The sequence below is a fragment of the Neovison vison genome, chromosome 11 (assembly GCF_020171115.1).
Source record: "Neovison vison isolate M4711 chromosome 11, ASM_NN_V1, whole genome shotgun sequence".
Taxonomy (NCBI): Eukaryota; Metazoa; Chordata; class Mammalia; order Carnivora; family Mustelidae; genus Neogale; species Neogale vison.
Window position 1 is genome coordinate 172,395,518 of NC_058101.1, and position 24,830 is coordinate 172,420,347.

The 24,830-nt window shown below is 41.1% G+C and overlaps 1 pseudogene; it reads left to right on the forward strand.

The window, feature by feature from the left end:
• The first annotated feature begins 18,160 nt into the window (after positions 1–18,160).
• On the forward strand, positions 18,161–18,719 carry LOC122919246 (annotated as a pseudogene).
• Positions 18,720–24,830: the final 6,111 nt, after the last annotated feature.

The window sequence follows — 24,830 nt, forward strand, 5'->3', positions numbered from 1 at the left end:
TGTGGGTTTTGTGCTAAGTCAACAATTTTTTCACTGTTCCTATTCTTTTCTTTCAACCATCATATAAATAACATCTCACAAGTCAAAATCTGCACCTTCAGTCCTCACTTCTCACCTGAGTTTCACACTCATATACCCAATTCTGTCTTCAAAGAAGAGCTGCCATACCCTTCATATCTATATGTCCTAAACTAAAGCCATCCTTTTCTCTCACTCAAGGCTTATTCTCCTTTATTTAATTACTTTCTTAAAGACTTATTTTAGGAGAAATTCTGCTGGGTAGGGTACTTGAATATAATAAAAAAAAAGAAAGAAAACAATTGTTCCTGGCCTCATTGGATTATCAGTGTAGTAGTAGACAGAGACAAATAAGAGATTACATGTGGTACAGTTAAGTTTTATGAACCAAAAATTACAAAGTCTATCCAAGTGCATTGCAAAGTTTCTTACATGGTCTGCTGGGGATATCTGAGGAGGCTTCTTGAATGGGGTGATATTTAGGTCAAAAACTAGCTTGAATGGGGATTGTTTGTTGTGAAAACAGAAATCCACCCAAATAATGATAAACACACACACACACACACACACACACACAGACATAATTGGAAGCCCAAAGGAGAGTATCAAGGAACTTTTCTTAAATTGGGTATTCCAGGGCAGAACCTGAGACAAAGTTGTGAATGCAAATAATTAATCTGGGAGGTAATCCACAGGAAATACCAAGAAAGGGGAGGTGAAAGAGGGAAGCAAACAAAGTTAACAGGACATTCACTGCTGTGGGAAATTGGGGCTCATTCCTGAAAAACCCACCTCAGATAACCTAACAAAAGGGAAAGGACTCTCTGTATACTCAGGTATCCACTAACTTCCATCAGATATTTGTTCAGTGCTGATCCTAGGAGACATTAATTCCTGCAACATTTAGGCCTAAATTCATGCAGATCAGTTATGCTCCAACAGTCAGAAGCACCTAAGGCAAAAAGTCATGGTGCTTGCTATTAGAAGCAATTGAGTCTTTCAAAAAACCAGCTTCTAGTTTCATTGATATGTTCTACTGTATCTCTGGTTTCTACCTCATTGATCTCAGCTCTAATCTTGATGATTTCCCTTCTTATGTGTGGAGTTGGTTTGATTTGTTGTTGATTCTCCAATTCTTTAAGGTGTAGAGACAGCTGGTGTGTTCTAGATTTTTCAATTTTTTTGAGGGAGGCTTGGATGGCTATGTATTTTCCCCTTAGGACCGCCTTTGCTGTATCCCATGGGTTTTGGACCGAAGTGTCTTCATTCTCACTCGTTTCCATGAATTGTTTCAGTTCTTCTTTGATCTCCTGGTTGATCCAAGCATTCTTAAGCAAGGTGGTCTTTAGCTTCCAGGTGTTTGAGTTCCTTCGGAACTTTTCCTTGTGATTGAGCTCCAGTTTCAAAGCATTGTGATCTGAGAATATGCAGGGAATAATCTCAGTCTTTTGGTATCGGTTGAGTCCTGATTTGTGACCCAGTATGTGGTCTATTCTGGAGAAGGTTCCGTGTGCACTTGAGAAGAATGAGTATTCTGTTGTTTTAGGGTGGAATGTTCTGTATATATCTATGAGGTCCATCTGGTCCAATGTGTCATTCAATGCTCTTGTTTCTTTATTGATTTTCTGCTTCGATGATCTGTCTAATTCTGAAAGAGGCGTGTTAAGATCTCCTACGATTAGTGTATTCATATCAATATGACTCTTTATCTTGATTAACAGTTTTCTTAAGTAATTGGCTGCTCCCATATTGGGAGCATAGATATTTACAATTGTTAGATCATCTTGGTGGATAGTCCCTTTAAGGATTATGTAGTGTCTTTCTGTATCTCTGACTACAGTCTTTAGTTTGAAGTCCAATTAATCTGATGAGAATCGCTACCCCAGCCTACTTTTGAGGCCCATTGGCATGAAAGATGCTTCTCCATCCCTTCACTTTCAGTCTGCGTATATCTTTAGGTTCAAAATGGGTCTCTTGTAGACAACATATGGATGGGTCCTGTCGTTTTATCCAATCTGCAACCCTGTGCTGTTTTATGGGTGCATTTAGGCCATTCACATTGAGAGTGATTATTGATAGATACGTTTTTATTGACATCGAGTTACCTTTGAAGTCTTTCTTTCTGTAGACTGTCTCTATATTTCTGTTCAATGCTATTCCTGGGATTTTTCCTCTTTTATAGAACCCCCCTTAATATTTCCTGCGTATCAATGAAACTAGAAGCTGGTTTTTTGAAAGAATCAATAAGATCGATAAGCCACTGGCCACACTAATCCAAAAGAAAAGAGAGAAAGCCCAAATTCATAAAATTATGAATGAAAAGGGAGAGATCACAACTAACACCAAGGAAGTAGAAACAATCATCAGAAGTTATTATCAACAGTTATATGCCAATAAGCTTAGCAACCTAGATGAAATGGATGCATTCCTGGAAAAATATAAACTACCAACATTGAACCAGGAAGAAATAGACAACCTGAATAGACCAATATCTAATAACGAGATTGAATCAGTGATCAAAAACCTCCCAAAAAACAAGAGCCCAGGACCTGACGGATTCCCTGGGGAATTCTACCAAACCTTCAAAGAAGAAATAACACTTATTCTCCTGAAGCTGTTTCAAAAAATTGAAGCAGAAAGAAAACTTCCAGACTCTTTCTATGAAGCCAGCATTACCCTGATCCCCAAACCAGGCAAGGACCCTACCAAAAAGGAGAATTTTAGACCAATATCACTTATGAATATGGATGCTAAGATTCTCAACAAGATCCTAGCCAACAGGATCCAACAGCACATTAAAAAGATTATCCACCATGATCAGGTGGGATTCATCCCTGGACTACAAGGATGGTTCAACATTCGCAAATCAATCAATGTGATACAACAAATTAATATGAGAAGAGAGAAGAACCACATGGTCCTCTCAATTGATGCAGAAAAAGCATTTGACAAAATCCAGCATCCGTTCCTGATTAAAACGCTTCAAAGTATAGGGATAGAGGGAACATTCCTGAAACTCATCAAATCTATCTATGAAAGACCCACAACAAATATCATCCTCAATGGGAAAAAGCTTGCAGCCTTCCCATTGAGATCAGGAACAAGGCAAGGATGCCCACTTTCACCACTCTTGTTCAACATAGTATTAGAAGTCCTAGCAACAGCAATCAGACAACAGAGAGAAATAAAAGGTATCCAAATTGGTAATGAAGAAGTCAAACTCTCTCTCTTCGCAGATGACATGATTCTTTATATGGAAAACCCAGAAGACTCCACCCCCAAACTACTAGAACTCATACAGCAATTCAGCAACATGGCAGGATACAAAGGCAATGTGCAGAAATCAGTGGCTTTCTTATACACTAACAATGAAAATACAGAAAGGAAAATTAGAGAATCAATTCCATTTACTATAGCACCAAGAACCATAAGATACCTGGGAATAAAACTAACTAAAGAGGTAAAGGATCTGTACTTGAGGAACTACAGAACACTCATGAAAGAATTGAAGAAGACACAAATAGATGGAAGACTTTCCATGCTCTTGGATCGGAAGAATAAACATTGTTAAAATATCTATACTGCCTAGAGCAATCTATACTTTTAATGCCATTCCAATCAAAATTCCACCGGCATTCTTCAAAGAGCTCGAGCAAATAATCCTAAAATTTGTATGGAATCAGAAGAGACCCCGAATTGCTAAGGAAATGTTGAAAAACAAAAATAAAGCTGGCGGCATCACCTTACCTGATTTCAAGCTTTATTACAAAGCTGTGATCACCAAGACAGCATGGTACTGGCATAAAAACAGACACATAGACCAGTGGAACAGAGTAGAGAGCCCAGATATGGACCCTCAACTCTATGGTCAATTAATGTTTGACAAAACAGGAAAAAATATACAGTGGAAAAAAGACAGTCTCTTCAATAAATGGTGCTGGGAAAACTGGACAGCTATATGTAGAAGAATGAAACTCGACCATTCTCTTACACCGTACACAAAGATCAACTCAAAATGGATAAAAGAACTCAACGTGAGACAGGAATCCATCAGAATCTTAGAGGAGAACATAGGCAGTAATCTCTTTGATATCAGCCACAGCAACTTCTTTCAAGATACGTCTCCAAAGGCAAAGGAAACAAAAGTGAAAATAAACTTCTAGGACTTCATCAAAATCAAAAGCTTCTGCACAGCAAAGGAAACAGTCAATGAAACAAAGAGGCAACCCACGGAATGGGAGAAGATATTTGCAAGTGACCGTACAGACAAAAGGTTGATATCCAGGATCTATAATGAACTCCTCAAACTCAACCCACACAAAACAGACAAACACATCAAAAAATGGGCAGAAGATATGAACAGACACTTCTCCAATCAAGACATACAAATGGCTATCAGACACATGAAAAAATGCTCATCATCATTAGCCCTCAGGGAGTTTCAAATTAAAACCACATTGAGATATCACCTTACACCAGTTAGAATGGCCAAAATTAACAAAACAGGAAACAACATGTGTTGGAGAGGATGTGGAGAAAGGGGAACCCTCTTACACTGTTGGTGGGAATGCAAGTTGGTGCAGCCTCTTTGGAGAACAGTGTGGAGATTCCTCAAGAAATTAAAAATAGAGCTTCCCTATGACCCTGCAATTGCACTCCTGGGTATTTACCCCAAAGACACAGATGTCGTGAAAAGAAGGTCCATCTGTACCCCAATGTTTATAGCAGCAATGGCCACAGTCGCCAAACTATGGAAAGAACCAAGATGCCCTTCAATGGATAAATGGATAAGGAAGATGTGGTCCAGATACACTATGGAGTATTATGCCTACATCAGAAAGGATGAATACCCAACTTTTGTAGCAACATGGACGGGACTGGAAGAGATTATGCTGAGTGAAATAAGTCAAGCAGAGAGAGTCAATTATCATATGATTTCACTTATTTGTGGAGCATAACAAATAGCATGGAGGACAAGGGGCGTTAGAGAGGAGAAGGGAATTTGGGTAAATTGGAAGGGGAGGTGAACCATGAGAGACTATGGACTCTGAAAAACAATCTGAGGGGTTTGAAGTGGTGCGGGGGTGGGAGGTTGGGGTACCAGGTGGTGGGTATTATAGAGGGCACAGCTTGCATGGAGCACTGGGTGTGGTGAAAAAATAATGAATAATGTTTTTCTGAAAATAAATAAATTGGGAAAAAAAAGTTAAAAAAAAAAAAAAGAAGCAATTGAGTCATTGAGGATTGAGATGATGAATGCCCAGGGGATATGAATGGATTACGGTGTGTCTTCTGCCCCACTCAGACCCATTTGTATCCCACATTAAGTTCACTCTACTCTATCATTGATTCTTCAAGGTGGTGGCCAGTCATAGTATTCAAACATATATATAATGTTTTTCAAAGTATAATAGGAGAGTTAGTTGGACATGCTACAGACTCTGCAGTTTGGCTGGTGCTAAAGCAATACTTCATCTTTTCTTTAACACCCACTGTAGACTTCTCTCATCCTTGGCCAACTATTCCTCTGGTCTAGGTTGCTTGCCTAATAGGATAAATCAGAACTTCATCTGTGAGGAATCTGAGACTCTATCATGCCTTTTCCATGGGAATGGCTGTTACATTTGTCCATTTATTTCTTTGTTTATAGCACTAGACATATAGGAATCCAGAGGCATCCTAGTGAATGCTTGAGTTTCAAAAGTATTTCTTCCCATCCCATTACACACCTACCATTCTATCTCTTCATGATATCACAGTAAATTACACCTGTCTCTATAGTAATCTCTTTCTTTTTGTGTTGGTCAAGAAAGAAATTACATTAGTAATTACATTATTTACATTATATTAGTAAGTTTATTTTTTCTCTGACTTCTTAGTCTGTCTTTTTTTAAATTTCTGTATTTCTTTTCATGAAAGTGGACTGTGGTTAGTAATGTGTAGTTTTTCTATAACTAAAAGGAAAAAAACAAGAGGATTAATGCTATGTCTAAGGTTCTTTTAAGCATACACACACACACACACACAAACAAAAAATAAAAAACCAAAAACCAAACAAACAACAAAAATACCCACGATTAGCTGTATAAAAAGTCTAATAACATAGACAAGTAGTTCCAAAACCTGCTATGCATAGGATTCACTTGAGAGCATTTGTTAAAAATGCAGATTTATGTTAAAATATCATCCCTTGGGTTTTTTTTTTAAGATTTTATGTATTTATTTTGACAGAGAGAAATCACAAGTAGATGGAGAGGCAGGCAGAGAGAGAGAGGGAAGCAGGCTCCCTGCTGAGCAGAGAGCCCGATGCGGGACTCAATCCCAGGACCCTGAGATCATGACCTGAGCTGAAGGCAGCAGCTTAACCCACTGAGCCACCCAGGCGCCCCTCATCCCTTGGTTTTTAAAGAAAGAGTCCTGGAGAGTTCTGATGAGCAGCTGGTAGAAGGTGGAGCAGAGCTCTGGCATTGAAAATGTTGCCTTGCCACTGGCACCAAGGATTGCACAAGGGCATTGCTTATATCACTACTAAAGATACTTTGCATGTGGATTGTGAAGTCCTCTTGCTGAGCTTGGGCAAAATTCTTCCTCTCCCTGGGCCTCAGCTGCTGCTTATATGAAATGAAAGATTGGATTCTCTTCCAGCTTGGACATTCTACTTGTTCATAATCCAGCTGCAATACTCCCTTGTACCAAAACATGTCCTCCATTGTTAGGACATCCTTTTGCCCAGAGCTGGTCCTTTTCAGAATCCTGAGGTGACACCTCTCTTTCAAATCCTGCACTCCCAGGTCATTGTCACTGAACCAGCCTGAATCCTACCTTCTGCCTGATTAAAAAATATATATATATATTTGGTAATCACACTTCCTCCAAGGGAGTGGTCTCATCCTTCCTAAGGACACTTAGCTTGTTAAAAGGCCATCAGGCATGGGCAAATTTTAACCCAAATAAATCATTGGAAAAATTATATACCTGTTTGGCTGATACACAAGATACTGGGAGGTAAGGAGTGATGGGGTTATGTTTATTTCAGACATACTCCATAAATTGCCACCCATATTCCCTGCACATAAGGAAAACCTTACTTATCCATTAATCTTCCATCATCAATTAGTTAATTCTACTTTGAAGGGCTCAGAGTTCCTGTGCTCAGGGAACTTGAAGTCTAAGGGACAGACATATTTACAACATACATGACCATGGGAAGTAGGACCAAAATGCCCAAGAGAGACAGAAGGCCTCACAGAGGAGCCCACCTTTGTCTCCCTCTTGAAGGATGTAAAAGAGGGTGTCAAGTGGGAGAAGTTGAGAAAAGGTGGGAGCTAGAGGATTTTACAAGGTGACAAGTTTTAACAGAAGCTCTGGCTGTTGTTTCATCAGATATCAGATGGAAGTTTCCCAAGGAGACTGTCTGCTCCAGTGTTCAGGTTCAATATCTTTTCAGGGAGTTTTTCTTCTAGACTCTTCTCTCTAAAAGGGTAAACCAAATCATTAGTGACCATATATTACTTTCCTCCTACTGTAAGCTGATTTAATTATTTCTTTGAGAGGTCTCTGAGTCCCAAATCATTAAATAATTAGTGACCAAAGGAGCACTGATTTAAGACTCATTTGCTACTTCCTAGACTATATCATGACAAAGGCCCAATTTCCTAATACTTACCAGCCCTAGAGAAAAGACATCTCTATATTGTAATTGATTACTAAGGAGAACAAGAATCTTGACAGTGACGTCTCTCCATTCAGCAGTGTGTCCATGGCTTTTCTGGGGAAAGGAGTGATGTGAGATCTGATCTAGGCACCCAGTCATAGCTAATATCTGGATTCAGTTTGAGGAGCTAGTCCAGTTCTGCAACTTAACCCTTTTCACAGATGAACAAGCTAATTCAGAAAACTGAAAGCACACTAGATGTAATATGTTCTTCCCATTATATCACACTAACTGAAGGGTAAAGAATAATATAGATGACCTTTGTAGCATGTACTAATACTGGGATCATTCTTTGGAATCATCTATGAAACTTAAGAAAACACAGAGGCCCAGATCCTACCCAGATTTATCCAGTTGGAGCATTCAGGAGTGGGAGCAAAGAATTTTTGTTTTGTTGTAAGCTGTGAGGAGATTCTGATGAGTACCTCTGCTTAAGAACCAGTGCATTATCATACACTTTATTCAAACTTAAGTTACTTGGTTTCCTTGGTTCATGTGTTTGTTTGCCCTTTAAGTCAGTCCAGTTTCTGCTACACAGCATATATAAAGCTAACGTTACGGTGTTTCACCAGGATTATTTTCCATGTACACTTCGGCCAACTTGTCCTTCTGTTTCTTCAGGATTGTAGTACTTCAGGAAGGCTGTAGGTACTGACTGTCCTGTCTATAACAGGCTGACATGACAACACTGTTGGATTCCAGGATGAAATCCTGAGCATGTGACTCTGTCCGAACAGACTGAGAAAGTAAGACTTCTCTTCTGACTGTAGGATGGGCACCTATTTCTGGAGCCTGTGGCTTCCAGATCCTCTGGAAGACTACAGTGCCGCCTGCTGGAAGAACTTTTTATTTTATGCAACTTTAATAAATTGAATGTGGTGACCTTGCAAAAACAAATATACAAAAGACATTGGCCAACCCCATTCTCTTGCCTACATATAGTAGGCAAATGGGAGGTCAGCCTATAAAAAAAATTCTGCCAAAAGAAGAAAGGAGTGAAGAGAGGGAGGTAGGAAGGCAGGAAAATGGATTATTGCTCTCCATCTAGGTACCACTAAGTTAACTGTTCTATACATATTATCTCTAAAGCCAGTGCACAGCTATGCAGCTTTATTACACAGCTAGGAATAGTAGTACAAGTATTTTATGGAAAATATATGCCCATTAAACAGAAACAGCAAAAGTGAGATGATAGAACCCACAGGCCCACTTCACAATGAATAAATATTATATTGTAGGCCAACAAGAGACTCTAAGCCAAGCTCTCTGATCAATAAGTCTTGTTTAAAATAAGTACAAGGAAGTTATCCTGCTCTAGGAACTAATCCATATAAAAACAAAAAATGGTGGGCTTAAAAGGTTTTGAGGAGGGAAAGAGGAAAGCCTCTATTTCCCAGGGGTGGCCTGGCAAGTAAAGACATAGCTATTTTATACCTAGGAAAGTTTTGATCTTAGGATAAGCCAGAAACCTGCTCCAAAATGAAAAAAAAATTCAAGGAAGAATATCTTATTACCGACATTATTTAGAATTGCCAAACATGTCAAAAACAAAAAGCAACCTAACTTTTAGTCAGTTTTATAATTACTTTAAAATTCTCTACAGACAAATATGTCTTCTTATTGTCTACACACAAGGCTGACCTTGGTACATCATTGGCTGGACATAGTAAAAATACGTTGATAGGAAGTTTAACAGTATCTAAAGCCCTGTCTCATATCCATTTTTAATTTGGTCTTTGCAACAGCCTTTTGGATAAGCAGAAGTAGCTAAACAATTACGGAAATGAGCAAGGGCATGTGACTTTTATCCTAAGCCATGCACCTCCTATAAGAGCTAGGACTTACCCCTATCTTTTGACCCTTTATCTAAAAGCTTTCTTCTTGGACACCTTGGTTCTAGGGCTGGCTTTGCCCTAGACTAACCTGGGTCAAGTCACTTTACTTCTCTTGGACTCAGTTTTCTCATCTATTCAAAAGGAAAGGGTTGGACCAAGTGATTTTTTAAGGTGCTGTTTTGTTCTGGGATTCTACAAATCGGACCTTGGAGCCATGTGCAGATGCACATTAACGTGGGCTAGGAACAAGAGAGAAGGGTCAGGAAGTAGCAAAGCAGAAGTAAGGGCAAGTGTGGAACATCACAAACACCAACTCCTTCATTTGGCCCCAGAGCAGCAAAGCACCATCCTGCAAAAATAACGCAGTTTGCCCCTAAAACTGGAGAATGATGCTAAGTAAACATGCTTAGAACTCAGATTTATTAGTTAATATTTGTGGATATGTGAGTCTATGTACACCTACACACACACACACACACACACACACACACACAACAAAAGTACCAAGATTCTTTTCACATACTATGTGACACTCATTTTGGATGTTCCACAGTTCTGACCACCAAACACTGTGCTGTAAGTTTGAGGCTCCCCACAGTCTGATTCCATTGTGTGTGTGACCTAATCAACACACACATGATCCAGGCACTCGGTCTCTAGCATAAAGTTTCACCATGCCTGGATGCAATAGGAAGTTCTGCCATTGGGTTATTGAGCTTTAATTATCTGCCTTTGTGAAGTGTTACAACTTCGTGTTGGCTTGCGAGCTGAGCAAGTATAAGGGTGTGCTGGGCAGGAAGAAGAGAGGCGAATAGTAAGGAAGCACATGGAAGGCAAGCAGACAGGAAACAGTGCATGGTCCAAGCACCCTCTTAGTTCCTGCATCTGATTATGTATGTATGTCCATGTGAGAGAGCTTAGGCCAGATCTAAGAGCCAGAGCATAGGTGCCCGAGAATGAACTCCATAAAGAGATACGGTGCAACTCCATGCACAGTCTCCCTGGAATCTGTCCCTGAGTCTAGGATGGGAAGGGATAGGGAAGATGGCCGGCAGAGAGGTCTGGGGGACCCATCACACCGTCAAAGTCCAACCTGCTCTAAACCAGAGATGCCAGTTACCCTACAGACATATCTTGTGGGATGTCAGGAGCCATGCCATGCCAGCAAGACAGAAAGGTAGCACAACAGATCCAGAGAGGCATGGCTACTTAGAATGACCCCTATTCCCAAACATTCACAAGGACCAAGGGGGTAAAGGACTTTTCCAGCTTCCCCACCAAGAGTTAAATGTGAGAATGGTCTCATTAGGTGAAGGGCAGCCCCTATCCATGAAAACAGGTACAGGATATCTGAGGGCAGGTGCACAGAAGGGAATGATCCATGCAAAAGGCAGTGTGACTCAGCATCCACGCATGCTGAGACTGGTCCCAGCTCAGGGATGTGTAGGAATAGCCTTGGTTACAGTGGGGATGCAGCCCACAGTGGGGATGCTTGGCAGGAAGGCAAGTCCTACTGAATAAGCCAAAAGAGCCTAATGCCAAAAGATAAGCATGCTTAAGTTAACTCTGCATCTGTGAGCAGCATTCTGGCACCTGGTATTCCACCCTAATTATGGGATATGGGGTAAACTAAGTCACCTCTTGGGACTTCCAGAGCACTCATAGCTATGTCCAATTCCACACTGCTTTGAGACCCATTTTTGTACTCCACCCAAGACAGATGCATGGCAATCCTGAACCTTGCCTCCATCAGGTGGGGCCAGGAAGTATGTGGAGAGACACACCCGAGAGACTTGATTCCCTCAGAGGTCCTAGCTACCCCACCAGCACTGGGCTACCAGGGCTCTTACTCGGATGGCCTTTTCCCAGCAGCCCCAGGAGTGCAGTAACAGGATGCCTGGCTCCAGGGAAGGTAATAGGCAAGGCTGGCCTCTCCCCTGTGCCCACAACTGAGTGTGGACCTCAGTCCATCTGGGATGTCTGAGGCCAGAAAGTGCATGTGGAGGGCATCACTCTTGCATTGGTAATCCTGAGGTGGGAGCCAGGTTCCCTGGCTTCAGCCCCATTGTCAGGGCCAGGTAGGGATGGTTTGGGCCACATTTAGGGTTTATGGAGTTCCCTTGGGGGCAAAAGGGTCCACCCTGCACCCATCCAGAACAGCTGGTCCCTCTGAAGCGAGATCCCAGCAGTACTAGGTGGGATGGTAGACACCTGGAAATCACCATTGCCAAACAGGCCCCTTGTCCAATAAGGACAGGTGGGCCTGATGGGGTGTACCAGAATGACCATTCAAACCTCTCTATCATCAAGGGGTCATGTTGGCTCCTAACAGATTTCTGGGGTACCAGACTACCTCCCCTGCCAAACACTGGAGAGACACCTTGAGTCCATCTTGGTCAAAGGGTCACAACAGATCTCATTCACATGGGCTTCCCCTCTTGGCTACAGGTATGCCTCTAGCACAGCACAAGCTAAGGGAAGGCAACCTTCTGGGATAAGACAGCCCTATTTTCCTAAGCCTAGAAGTGCTGGAAACCTGAAGGCAGGAGGTAGGCAGAGAGCAGATTGTACATGTGCCAGGTTCTCCAAACCTTGCAGCCAAGCTACATGGGCTCAGTTCCCAGGTAAGGCACAAGTAGGCCATGGTTGGCCCCATACAGCGGCTTGTGTGGAACTTCTGAGGCCTCCAGCTTTTGTCAGGTTTTAAAATGGAGGAAAAGATGAGCATTTCCAGGGAAGATGGCAGACTAGGAGAATCCTAAGTTTACTTTTTCCAATGAATACAAGTAGATAACACCCACATCTGTGTAAATAATTCAGAAAATAGCCCAAAGCCTGGCAGAACACTTGCCATAGCTACATGTAGAGAAGAGGTCACATCGTAAAGAGCAGGAACAGTTGAGATTTGGTTGCGAACTGACACCCTAGACTCTCCCCAAGAGGGAGGGAAACCATAAACATGGAGAAGGAGGAGAAACAGGCCCCACCTCAGACACTCCAGGCACCATGGACCTCCACTGGGAAGATGAATCTCCATATCACTTGGCTTTGAAAACCACAGGGGCTTAACTTCATGAGTTCTTATAATCAGTCAGGCTTAATACCTGAACTTTAAAAATCAGTGGGCTCCAGGGGAGTGGGAAGGGATAGGAAACTGAGTCCCCACCTTTAAAGAGTCAACAAAAGAAACAGTCTCACTGATAACAACATAAGCAGTGGTTTGAAAATCATGGGAAAAGGAAATTTATTTAATAATTACAGAATGTATGATGGAAGGGCAGGGATCATTAGGACACTTCCCCAAGAATAAAAGAGCTGGTGGCTGCCATTTTCCTTCCCTGTCTCCCAGCCTAGATACACAGACACCTGATGGAACCAGTACAGCTTAAACATTGTCTACCTCACTTGCTAACAGTATACACCTTCCCCACATTGTTCTGCAGACCTGTCCCCTTCAAACTGCCACAGGCAGGAGTCCATTTAAAGCAGTGCCACAAGCATGGAATTGTGCAAGCAGCCCTGACAGGGGCCACCAACACTCTAGAGGGTCTCCTGCCCCAGGGAGAGGGAAAGATAACCACACACAGCAGTTGGACTGCTACCCTAGCGCTGGGATAAGGGAGAGGAAAGCATCTGGTCTGATTGCTGGCTTTACCCATCAATGAAAGCCTCTCAGGAGACAACAGAGTGACAGTGCCCTGCAGTTTGGTGCCACTGCAGCTCTGGCAAGTGCCTGGTCTGATCCAACTCAAGCACAAAGTGACTCCAGACTGACCCACTAACAACAGAGGAACCAAACCCTGTCCACAACGGGCAAAGTGAACCATTGTGGATGACTAAGCTGAGGGCAAATGTGGCACTACCACAACTGTAGGGTGCATGCAACACACATCAGAGATACCCCTAACACACCATTTTCTGGTGAACAGGAGACATTGCCCTGTAGGGCACTACAGAACCTCTTCTTCATAAGTCCACTACTTTCAAGAGCAGTATGCAGCTGACTTGACTTTCCTATCACCTAGAAAGAGACTTGGAGAGTTGGACAAAATAAGGATAATACCTCCCAATGAAAGAACAGGACAGAATCACAACAAGAGAGCTAAATGAACTAAAGATAAGTAGTATACTGATAGAGAATTTAATGAAGTGATCATAAAGCTGTTCACTGGATGTGAGGAAAGAGTGGAAGAATTTAGTGGGCCTTCAACAATGACATAGAAGACAAAAAAAAAGAACCAATCAGAGATGAAGAGGTCAATAAAAATTATTTATTAAAAATAAACCAAAGGATTTATAAAGAATAGACTACAGGAAGCATGAGAATGGATTAGCAACCTGAGAGACAGAGTAATGGAAACCAATCAACCTGAAGAGGAGAAAGAAAAAAAGAATATTAAAAACTGAGAATAGATTAAGGGAACTCAGCAACAGGATCAAGCATAATAATATTTGCAATATAGGAAGTCCAGAAAGAAACAGAAAAAAAAGGGGGGGGAGAACATTTATCTGAAGAAATAATAGCTGAAAACTTCTTGAATCTGGGGAAGGACAGAAATCCAGATCCAGGAGGCACAGAAGGCCCCGAAGAAAATCAACCCAAGGAGATCCACACCAAGACACATAGTAATTAAAATGGCAAAAATTAGTGATAAAGAGATCATTTTTAAAGCAGCATGGGAAAAGAAAGCAGTTAATGCAAGGAGGGCCATGCCTTAAGTGTATCAGTTGATTTTTTTAGCCAAAATTTTGCAGACCAGAAGGGAATGGCATGACATATTCAAGGTGCTGAAAGAAGAAAACCTGCAACCAAGAATATTTTATCCAGCAAGGTTATCCTTCAGAACAGAAGAAGAGATAAATAGTTTTTATGATAAACAAAAATTAAAGGAATTAATCACCACTAAACCAGTCTTCCAGGAAATGTTAAAGGGGATTCTTAGAGTGGAAAGGAAAGACCATAAGCAAGAGTAAGAAAAGCAGGAAGCACAAAAGCAGTAAAATTAAGAATATCTATAAAAATCAGTCAAGGTATTCACAAAATAAATAGATGTAAAGTATGACAGCACATACATATAAGGGGGGGAATGAGAAGTCAACATCTAGAGCTTTTATAGTGCGTTCAAACTTAAGCAACCATCAACTTAATTTAGACTACTACACTCATAAGATGATACATATAAACCTAATGGTAACCACAAATCAAAAACTGGGACTAGTACTGCAAAAAGAGAAAGGAATCCAAGTATATCACTAAAGAAAGCCAATCAACCCTGAGAAAGGAGAGCAAGCAACAGAGAAGAGAGAGTAAGGAACAGAGAAGAACTACAAAAAGCAACCATAAAACAAATAAAAAAATAACAATAAATGCATACCCAAATAATTACAATGAAGGTAAACAGACTAAATGCTCCAATCAAAAGACAAAGGATGACTGAATAAATAAACAAGCAAGACCCATCTCTATGCTGCCTACAAGAGACTCATTTCAGACTTAAAGATATATACAAATTGAAAATAAAGGGGTGGAGAAGTATTTATCATTAAAACGGAAGTGAAGGGGCGCCTGGGTGGCTCAGTGGGTTAAGCCGCTGCCTTCGGCTCAGGTCATGATCTCAGGGTCCTGGGATCGAGTCCCGCATCAGGCTCTCTGCTCAGCAGGGAGCCTGCTTCCTCCTCTCTCTCTCTGTCTGCCTCTCTGCCTACTTGTGATCTCTCTGTGTCAAATAAATAAATAAAATCTTAAAAAAAAAAAGAAGTGAAAAGAAAGACAGGGTAGCAATACTTATATCAGACAAAATAGACTATAAAATGAAAGCTGTAAGAAGAACAGAGAAGGACACTACATAATCATAAAAGGAACAATTCAACAAGAAATATAAAAATTAAACTATTTATGCACCCTACATGAGAACACCCAAATACATAAAGTTGCTATTAACAAACATAAATTGATAGAAATACAATAATAGTAGGGGACATGAACACCCCCCTCCTTACATCAATGGATAGATCATCTGAAAAGAAAATCAACAAGAAAACAGTGGCTTTGAATGACACATTGGACACATGGATCTAACAGATTTATTAAAAACATTCCACCCTGAAATAGCAGAATACACATTCATTCCAAATGCACATGAAACATTCTCCAGAATAGATCACATGTTAGGCCACAAAACAAGTCTCAAGAAATTCTAAAATACTAAAGTCATACCATCTATCTTTTCTGAAAACAACACTATGAAACTAAAAATCAGCCACAAGAAAAAATCTGGAAAGAACACAAATGAAAGTTAAATAACATGCTACTAAACAATGAATGGGTCAACCAAGAAATCAAAAGGAAATTTTAAAAAAATATATGGAGACAGATGGAAATGAAAATACAATATTCTAAAATCTTTGATGTAGCAAAGCTGTTCTAAGAGGGATGTATATAGCAATATAGGCCTACCCGAAGCAAGAAAAATCTCAAATATACAACCCAACCTAATGGCTGCTAGAAAAAGAAGACCAAACAAAACCCCAAACCAGTAAAAGGAAGAAAATAATCAGGATTAGAGCAGAAATAAATGAAAGAAAAACTAAAAAGTAATAGAACAGATCAATAAAATCAGGAGTTAGTTCTTTGAAAAGATCAACAAAATCGAGAAATTTATAGTCAGACTTATAAAAAAAAAGAAGGAAGGAAGAATGGAGAAAGAAAGAAGAGAGGTCTCAAATAAGCAAAATCAGAAATGAAAGAGGAGCAAAAACAACTAACACCACAGAAACACAAAGGATTATAGGAGAGTATTATGAAAGATTGTATGCCAACAAATTGAAAAATCTAGAAGAAATGAATCAATTCCTAGAAACAACAAAAACTCCCAAAACTGATTTGGGAAGAAATATAAAATTTGAACAGACTGACAAGCAGCAATGAAATGGAATCAATAATCAACAAACCAAAGTCTGGGACCAAAAGGCTTCACAAGTGAATTAAACCAAACATTTGTTTGTTTGTTTGTTTGTTTGTTGTTTGTTCAACTAGTCTCCATGTCCACTGTGGGGCTTGAACTCATGACCTTGAGATCAAGAGTCTCATACTCTATGGGCTGAGTGAGCCAGGCACCGCAATTCTACCAAACATTCAAAGAAGAGTTAATACCTAGTTTTCTCATACCATTCCAAAAAATAGATGAGGAAGGAAAGCTTCCAAATTCATTTTATGAGGCTCTCTAGGATCAGTCCCTGGTTCAAGGCATTATCCTGATACCAAAACCAGATAAAGACACTACAAAAAAAAGAGAACAACAGACCAATATTCCTGACAAATATATAGAGGAAAAAATTATCAAAAAATTAGAAAATTAAATCCAAAAATATATTAGAAGTAATTCTCCACAGTACAGTGGGGTTTATTCCTGGGATACCCGTGCAGTTTAATATTCAACATGATACACTGCATCAGCTAAAGAAAGGATAAAAGCCATATGATCATTTCATTAGATGCAGAAAAGCATCTGACAAAGTACAACATCCATTCATGATAAAAAAAAAAAAAACTTCAACCAATTAAGTTTAGAGAAAGCATACCTCAACATAATAAGGCCATATATGAAAAACTCACTGCAACCATGATACTCAAAGGGAAAAAACAGAGCTTTTCCCCTAGGGTCAGGAATAAGACAAGGGTGTCCACTCTTACCACTTTTATTCCTCATAGAACTGGAAGTCCCAGCCACAGCAATCAGACAAGAAAAAGAAATAAAATTCACCCGGGGGCACCTGGTGGCTCAGTAGGTTAAAGCCTCTGCCTTCAGCTCAGGTCACAATCCCAGGGTCCTGGAGATTGAGCCCTGAATCGGGATCCCTGCTCAACAGGAAGCCTGTTCTCCCTCTTCCACTCCCCCTGCTTGTGTTCCCTCTCTTGCTGTCTCTCTCTCTCTCTGTCAAATAAATAAATAATTTTTTAAAAATAAGAAATAAAATGCACCCAAATTTGTAAGAAAGAAACAAAAGTTTCACTATTTGCAGATGACATGATATTTTATATAGAAAACCCTAACTCCACCAAAATACGATTAGAGCTGATAAATGAATTCAGTATGATTCAGTGAGGATACAAAGTCAATACAAAAACATCCACTGCATATCTATACACTAATAATGAAGTAGAAGAATGAGAAATTAATAGAACAACCCCATTTACAACTGCACCAAAAATAAATACCTATGAATTAACAAGAGAGGGGAAAGACCCATACTCTGAAAACAATAAAACACTGATGAAAGTAGTTGAAGATGACACAAACAAATGGAAAGATATTCCATGGTCATGGACTGCAAGAACAAAGATTGTTAAAATCTATCCATACTATCCAAAGCAATCTACAGATTTAAAGCAATCCCTATCAAAATACAAACAGCATTTTTCATAGAACTAGAAAAAATAATTTTAAAATTTGTATGGAACCATGAAAGACCCTGAATAGATGGAAATCTTGAAAAAGAAACACAAAACTGAGTGCTGCCAACGCCCTGGCGGAGAAGCTGAGGTCATCATTGAATTTGAAGTATTTTAAGTGGAAACAAAACTGTTCCAGCAATGCAGACAATTAAGTGTGTTGTTGTGGGCGATGATGCTGTTGGTAAGACATGTCTCCTGATATCCTACACAACAAACAAATTTCCATCTGACTATGTACCGACTGTTTTTGATAACTATGCATTGACAGTTTTGATTGGTGGAGAGTCATATACTCTTGGACCTTTTGATACTGCAGGGCAAGAGGATTATGACAGATTACAACCGCTGAGTTATCCACAAACAGATGTATTTCTAGTCTGTTTTTCAGTCGTCTCTCCATCCTCATTTGAAAATGTGAAGCTGAGATAACTCATCATTGTCCAAAGACTCCTTTCTTGTTTGTTGGGACCCAAACTGATCTCCAAGATGACCCCTCTACGACTGAGAAACTTGCCAAGAACAAACTGAAGCCTATCATTCCAGAGACTGCTGAAAAGCCCATGACCTGAGGGCGGTCAAGTACGTGGAGTGTACTGCACTCTCACAGAAAGGCCTCAAGGATGTATTTGACGAAGCAGTATTGGCTGCCCTGCAGCCCGCAGGACCAGAGTACAGCCGCAGGTGTGTGCTGCTGTGAAAATCTCTCCAGAGCCCTTTCCACACAGCTGGTGTCAGCGTCATACTAAAAGCAATGTTAAATCAAACTAAAGATTAAAGATAAAAATTCGTTTTTGCAATAATGACAAATGCCCTGTACCTACCCATATGCACTCGTGTGAGACAAGGTCCATAGTTATGGTCCCCTTCCCTCTCTCAGTACTAGTTAATTTGAGTACTTGTGTATTGTCAGAAAAGTAATTAGTACTAGTTTTTGTTTTGTTGTTTCAAAAAAATTTTTGCTGTTTTTTGTTTTTTGTTTAAAAGCAAGGCATGCTTGTGATGGCTCTATAACAGACGAATTTGGATTATTGAAGCTGCTCTCGGGCTCTATCCACTCCGGAGAATGATCTGGGACATTTAGGGTTTTGTTTTGTTTTGTTTTTGTTTTTGCAGGAGGAGGGTGGGGTGTGGGGAGATGTTGGGACAATTAGCTTCCGCAACAGGAGAGACAACTGTTTTATCAGCAAAAGCTATACAGTGGCCCTTTGAAGAATATCATCTTTCCTGTCAATCCCCGTGGCATCATTTGCTAACAACATGCTCTTGCAACAGGGGACTTTTCCTTTGACACTGGCCCCTGGACATCAGGCCTTGGTTGACTAACCTATCTCTCCCAAATCATATAAAGGTACATCTTGCTAAATTTGGACTTTAATCTTTAAGTTTTTCCTTGCCTGGAACAATAGTATAATTAATCTGTGATTGATTTGGACTTGTCATTTCTTTACTGGCTTAGTAAAAGACATTATCCTGTTTGTTACTGGTTTGTGAAATTCCCACAGTGAACCCGTATTAAATAAATTGCTAGGAACGATGAACACTTCGCTGACTATAACTTGCCACTAAAACAAAGCATCTGGGAATTATGACTGCCAGAACAGTAGGGCCATATAGGGTCTGATAGTGACTACAATTCAAATGTCCTCATCAATGACACATGGGAAAGTCTACCCTAGGAAAATGGCCTGGTGGGTGAGGGAAGGCTCTATCTGAAGACCAAGGGGTCCAGATGCCTGGAGGTAGGTTGGCAGAGTGTTTGTGCACATGCCAGCCCTGGTGACTCAGCATCCATGCACCCTGGATCCAGCACTGACAGGGATAGACCTGGCCTCCCCTGGGGACTTTTGCAGGATTCATAGCAATGCCAAGGTTCACCCGTCTCCAAAATTCAGTTCCCTGTGCCCTGATCTCAAGGAACTCCTTAGCCTTGCCATGCTGGGTACCACTGGGAATTCTACTGATAGAGACACCTGGGGAAACTGACCCCCCATATATCCTGCCAGCACAGGTCAATAGAGTCTGACTCACAGACCTTCCCCACTCTGCATCAGGAGTGTAGTGCAGGGAACCACAACTCTAGGAAGATAGCCTACAAGGCTGGGGTGGGGAGGCTGTTCACTCAGGCCTGGATACACGAGGGTGGGATTTGGGCAGGGATCATAGTGCACATGCTCCTGTGGCTCCCATTCTACAGCCAGGCTCTCTAGGATCAGTCCCTGGTTCAAGGCCATGGAGGTACAGGCTGAGCCATAGGTAGGGACTGCTGGGCTGCCAGGCTCCACTCTACTCTACAACAGAGTAGCCCTTTCCTCTGATGCCAGATTTCATAGGATCTCAGAAGCCATTCTGGGCCTGATCAGGGCTATGTGGTATGGGAGACACATTTGCCAGACAGGACCCTGGTCCCATAAGGGCCCTAAGGGTCTGAAGATAGCAACAATTCAAGTGTCTTCACCAGTGGTGCAGTTCTGAGAAAGACTGTTTCTAGAAGATGGCTTGGTCAGCAAGGACAGGCACTGTCTAAAGGGCCAAGAGGTTCTGATACCTGGAGCAAACTGTATGTGGGAAACTTACTATGACTCCACGTGCAGGCATCCTGGGGTGGTTTTCTATATCTGGGACTTGTGGAGATGGACTGGGCCCCCACAGGGGCATCTAGGGGCTCACAGTGATGTGTGAAATCCATCCCATTGTAAAATACACTTGCTTTTTCCCCAAAAACCATATTTCAAGGAACTTGTTAGCCTTGCATTCCTGGCATGGCCAGGAATTCTGCTGAGGGACACCTATAAGACCTGACTTCCACCAAGGCTCATGTATCCTCCCAGCATTGGTTCTGTAAGGTCTCTGACTCAAATGACCTTCCCCACACAGCAGCAGAATTACAATTGGGGGAATCCCTAGCTCTAGGAAGCCGACCTGCTGGGGTTGGGTAGTCTGGAGGTCTTAGATGCCTTAGGCAGGTTATAGGAGTGAATTTGCATGTACAGGCCATGAAACTAAGCGTTCTTGCTCTCTGAAGCTAGTCCCCAAATCTTGGCCTTGTAGGGATAGGCCATGCCACATGTGGGGATTTCTGGGGAGTATACAGGGCTGCCAAGATTTCCTGCCCCTAGAGTTACCAATTCTCCTCAAGCTAGATGTATGCAGAATATTATAAATATATAATATATATATATTGCACAATAACAAATATAACAATAGATATACTTTTTTTAAGATTTTATTTATTTATTTGACAGAGATCGCAAGTAGGCAGAGAGGCAGGCAGAGGGTTGGGGGGAAGCATGCTCCCCGTTGAGCAGAAAGCCCAATGTGGGGCTCAATTCCAGGACCCTGAGATCATGACCTAAGCCAAAAGCAGAGGTTTACCCCACTGAGCCACCCAGGTTCCCCATTAATAGATATACTTCTTGAATGCAAGACTGAATTTAATAACATAATTTTAATTTGTATAGTTGATACAATTTCCCTTCTGGCAGAGCTCTGGGGAATCAGACTATCGCCTTTATCAGTGGTGACTTTGTGAAGCTGTACAATCAATCCTTTGGAAAGCATCTTGGCAATAGGTATGAAGAATCATAAAAATATTAAAGCCCTTTGGTGCATAATTCTATCTCTGGGAATCTATTTTAAGGAAATAATCTAAACTATAAAAGGACCACATGCTCATAGATGTTCACTGCAGTAATTTCAATGATAAAAAATGGAAGCTATTAGATGCTAACTAATGGAGAAAGATTATGGTATATCATAGAAGGAATATTATGCAGATAGTAAAATTACTGCACAGGAAATCACATTAAGGAACAGAGTACAATATAAGCCTTTATTGGTACACCTAGTAAAAAGTTGAGAAGCAAATGTTTAAAAAAATTACACTTTTCAAGTTAGGATAGTAGGTGACTTTCTCCTTAGTAACTGTTCTACAATTTTCCTGCTATAATAAAAGGAAAGTAAAGCCAAAGCATAGTTGAGTTATAAAAGTGTAGTTTATCGTGATTCAACTAAACGTATTAAATGTCAAGAAGTTTTGGCCTGTCACTGTTCACTTTTTTTTAAAGATTTATTTATTTATTTGAGAGAGAGAGAGTATGTGTGTGTGCAGGGGAAGTGGCAGAGGAAGAGTGAGAGAATCTCAAGTTGCTGAGGCTCCCTGCTGAGTTCAGAGCCTGATGGGGGGCTCAATCCCATGACCCTGAGATCGCTACCTGAGCAGAAATCAAGTCAGACTCTTGACCCACTGAGCCATTCAGATACCCCTGTCTTTATTCACTTGTTAATTTTTTTTCTTAAGTGCAAATAGTGCTAAAAAAGAAAAAAAAAATGTTTCTTGAATGTTTTAGGCATGTCTTGGAAACCAGTCTCATTAAATGACAGCAAATGTCTCCAAGTGGCCACTGCAAAGTACAGGTCAGACTGCATACACACTCTTTGTAAGTCAAACCAAGGAGATGTGCTATCTCCCCAACTGGTCCAAGGCTCAGAAACACCTGGTCAAGTGTTCAAAACCACCAATACAGTCATTACAGAGAGAGGGAAACCTGCCGCATGAACAGATACAGGCACCACATGCATTGGGTATTCTTCTAGAGAGAAGATAAACCAAGAAGATACCAAGATAAACCATGGGTAGCATCACTGCCACCATCTGGCAATCCATCTCCTCAGTAGGACTGCCACATGGGAAATTCACACCACTCTTAGCCAGACCAAATCTCCCTCTGTGCTGGGCAACAATTGCAAGGTGAACTGATCCCTCTCCTTTGTCTTTCTGTTTCCATTTTCTCTGTCTGTCCTGTTCTGTGTCTCATGTGTCTGCCTTGGCAGACTGCATCCCCAAGTGCTCTTTGCTCTTCCAGTTGGAGGCCAGCGGAGACACCTGCAGGACAGCTGAAGAACAGGAAGAGAAAGAGGGCAGTTCCCCAGCAGCCCACTGGAGGGCCATCAGTTTGGCAGTGCCTGTCAGGTCCAGGGATGTCATTCTTCTCAGACCTTTCATCACCAGGGCAGTTGATGGCTCCTCCCTGTGCAAAGCTTCCAGAAGCTTCACCATCTTTTGTTGGTTCACTCAGCCCAATCCACAACTTTGTAAAAGATCTGTTTATTGAACTCTCTTCAATTAACCCTTAAGTGCGCCATCTGTCTTCTCCCAGGACCCAGATTGATGTAATCTCACCACCCAAGTTCGACTGGACAGCTCTCCATTGTCTGCACTTCAAAGGTTAATCAAGGACCAACTAACTCTTCAATCAACTAATGGGGCTTTTCTAGATGAATCCCATGCAGTAAAGCTCTCTGTGATGATGAAGTGTCCTCCATCCGCACTGTCCAACATGATAGCCATTAACCACATTGTCTGTTGAGCACTTGAAAAGTGACTAATGAGACTGAGGAATGGAATTGTTTATTTTATTTCATTTTCATTAATTTAAATTGAAATCACCACATATAGTCATCTCATATTTGAAAGCCCAGGCCTAGCCACTTACTCAGTCAGTACTCAGTCAGCAAGTACTGCTGGCTTAGTAATTTTTTGTCTTTCAAATGATATGCCTATATCTGATCTCTTATGGTAGCAATCTTCCTAATTTCTAAGTGTTTGGTAGAAAACTCACCAGAGACCCCCAGGCCTTACAAAAACAGTATACAAAGAGCCTAGACAACTTGCAAAAGTGGGACATGCAATGGTAGTTACGAGTGTTAAACATGGGACACCAGGACTACCTGTAGTCAGGTGTGGGTGTAACAGTGCCACACAAGGAATGTTTCATGGGCTCCCTGTCCCCTCCTGTTTCTGATGGGGAGGTGGAATAAAATTTTCTTCCTTTATCCAGATAGAAGAGAAGTCAGAAAATAGGTAACAATATATCAATCAATAAGTTCATGGAGGAGGAGCAACTTACTGGCTGTGAGTTGGGAGAGGAACTGGATGTGTGTAAGTCAGGGTTCTCCATTGCCTGGGAACCGGCTGCCAGTAAGAAGCATGCATTCTGCTCTCTCCTCCATCACGACACCACACAGGGCAGGCCACCAGGAGGAGGGCCTGAACTGACCCAATGTGTCTAGTTCTAGGGCTTACTGTCAAAAGGATTTCTTCACAGCAAATATAAGCCATGACCTAACATTTGCCAGTAACTAAGGAATCACAGAGGACTCCCATCTGCTTTACTCTTGTCTTATTTCTTAAATGGTTCACAACTTGGAAAAGGAAAGAGTAGGGTTATTATTGGGATGCTTCAAACACTCCATTTATAAGTCTGGCAAGTGTTTTGTGATAATGACAATACCATCTGATATGGCAGGGAGAGCTAGCAAAGGAACAATGTAACCCCAAGAAGTGGCTCTGGGAAGGGAAGTATGTGCAGGAAATGCAGGAGCAAGGAAACACTGCAAGGCTTATCATTATTACAAGTCTGAATCAAACACTGTTTTGATGGTTGCTTTATCAGCTGGTGGTAGCTCCATCAGGGAAGACACTTTGTCTTGTTCATTGCTGAACCGCCAGCACTTAAAGTTCTTCCCAGAACACAGTAGTTCCTCAATAAATTTTTTTTTAAATAGCAAGTTGTTGTTTTTTTTAAGACTTTTTATTTATTTATTTGACAGACAGAGATCACAAGTAGGCAGAAAGGCAGGCAGATAGAGAGGGGGAAGCGGGTTCCCTGCTGAGCAGAGAGCCTGATCAGCACTCAATCCCAGGACCATGGGATCATGACCTGAGCTAAAGGCAGAGGCTTTAACCCACTGAGCCACCCAGGCACCCCTCAATAAATATTTTTTGAATGAATAAGTAAAACCCAATTGC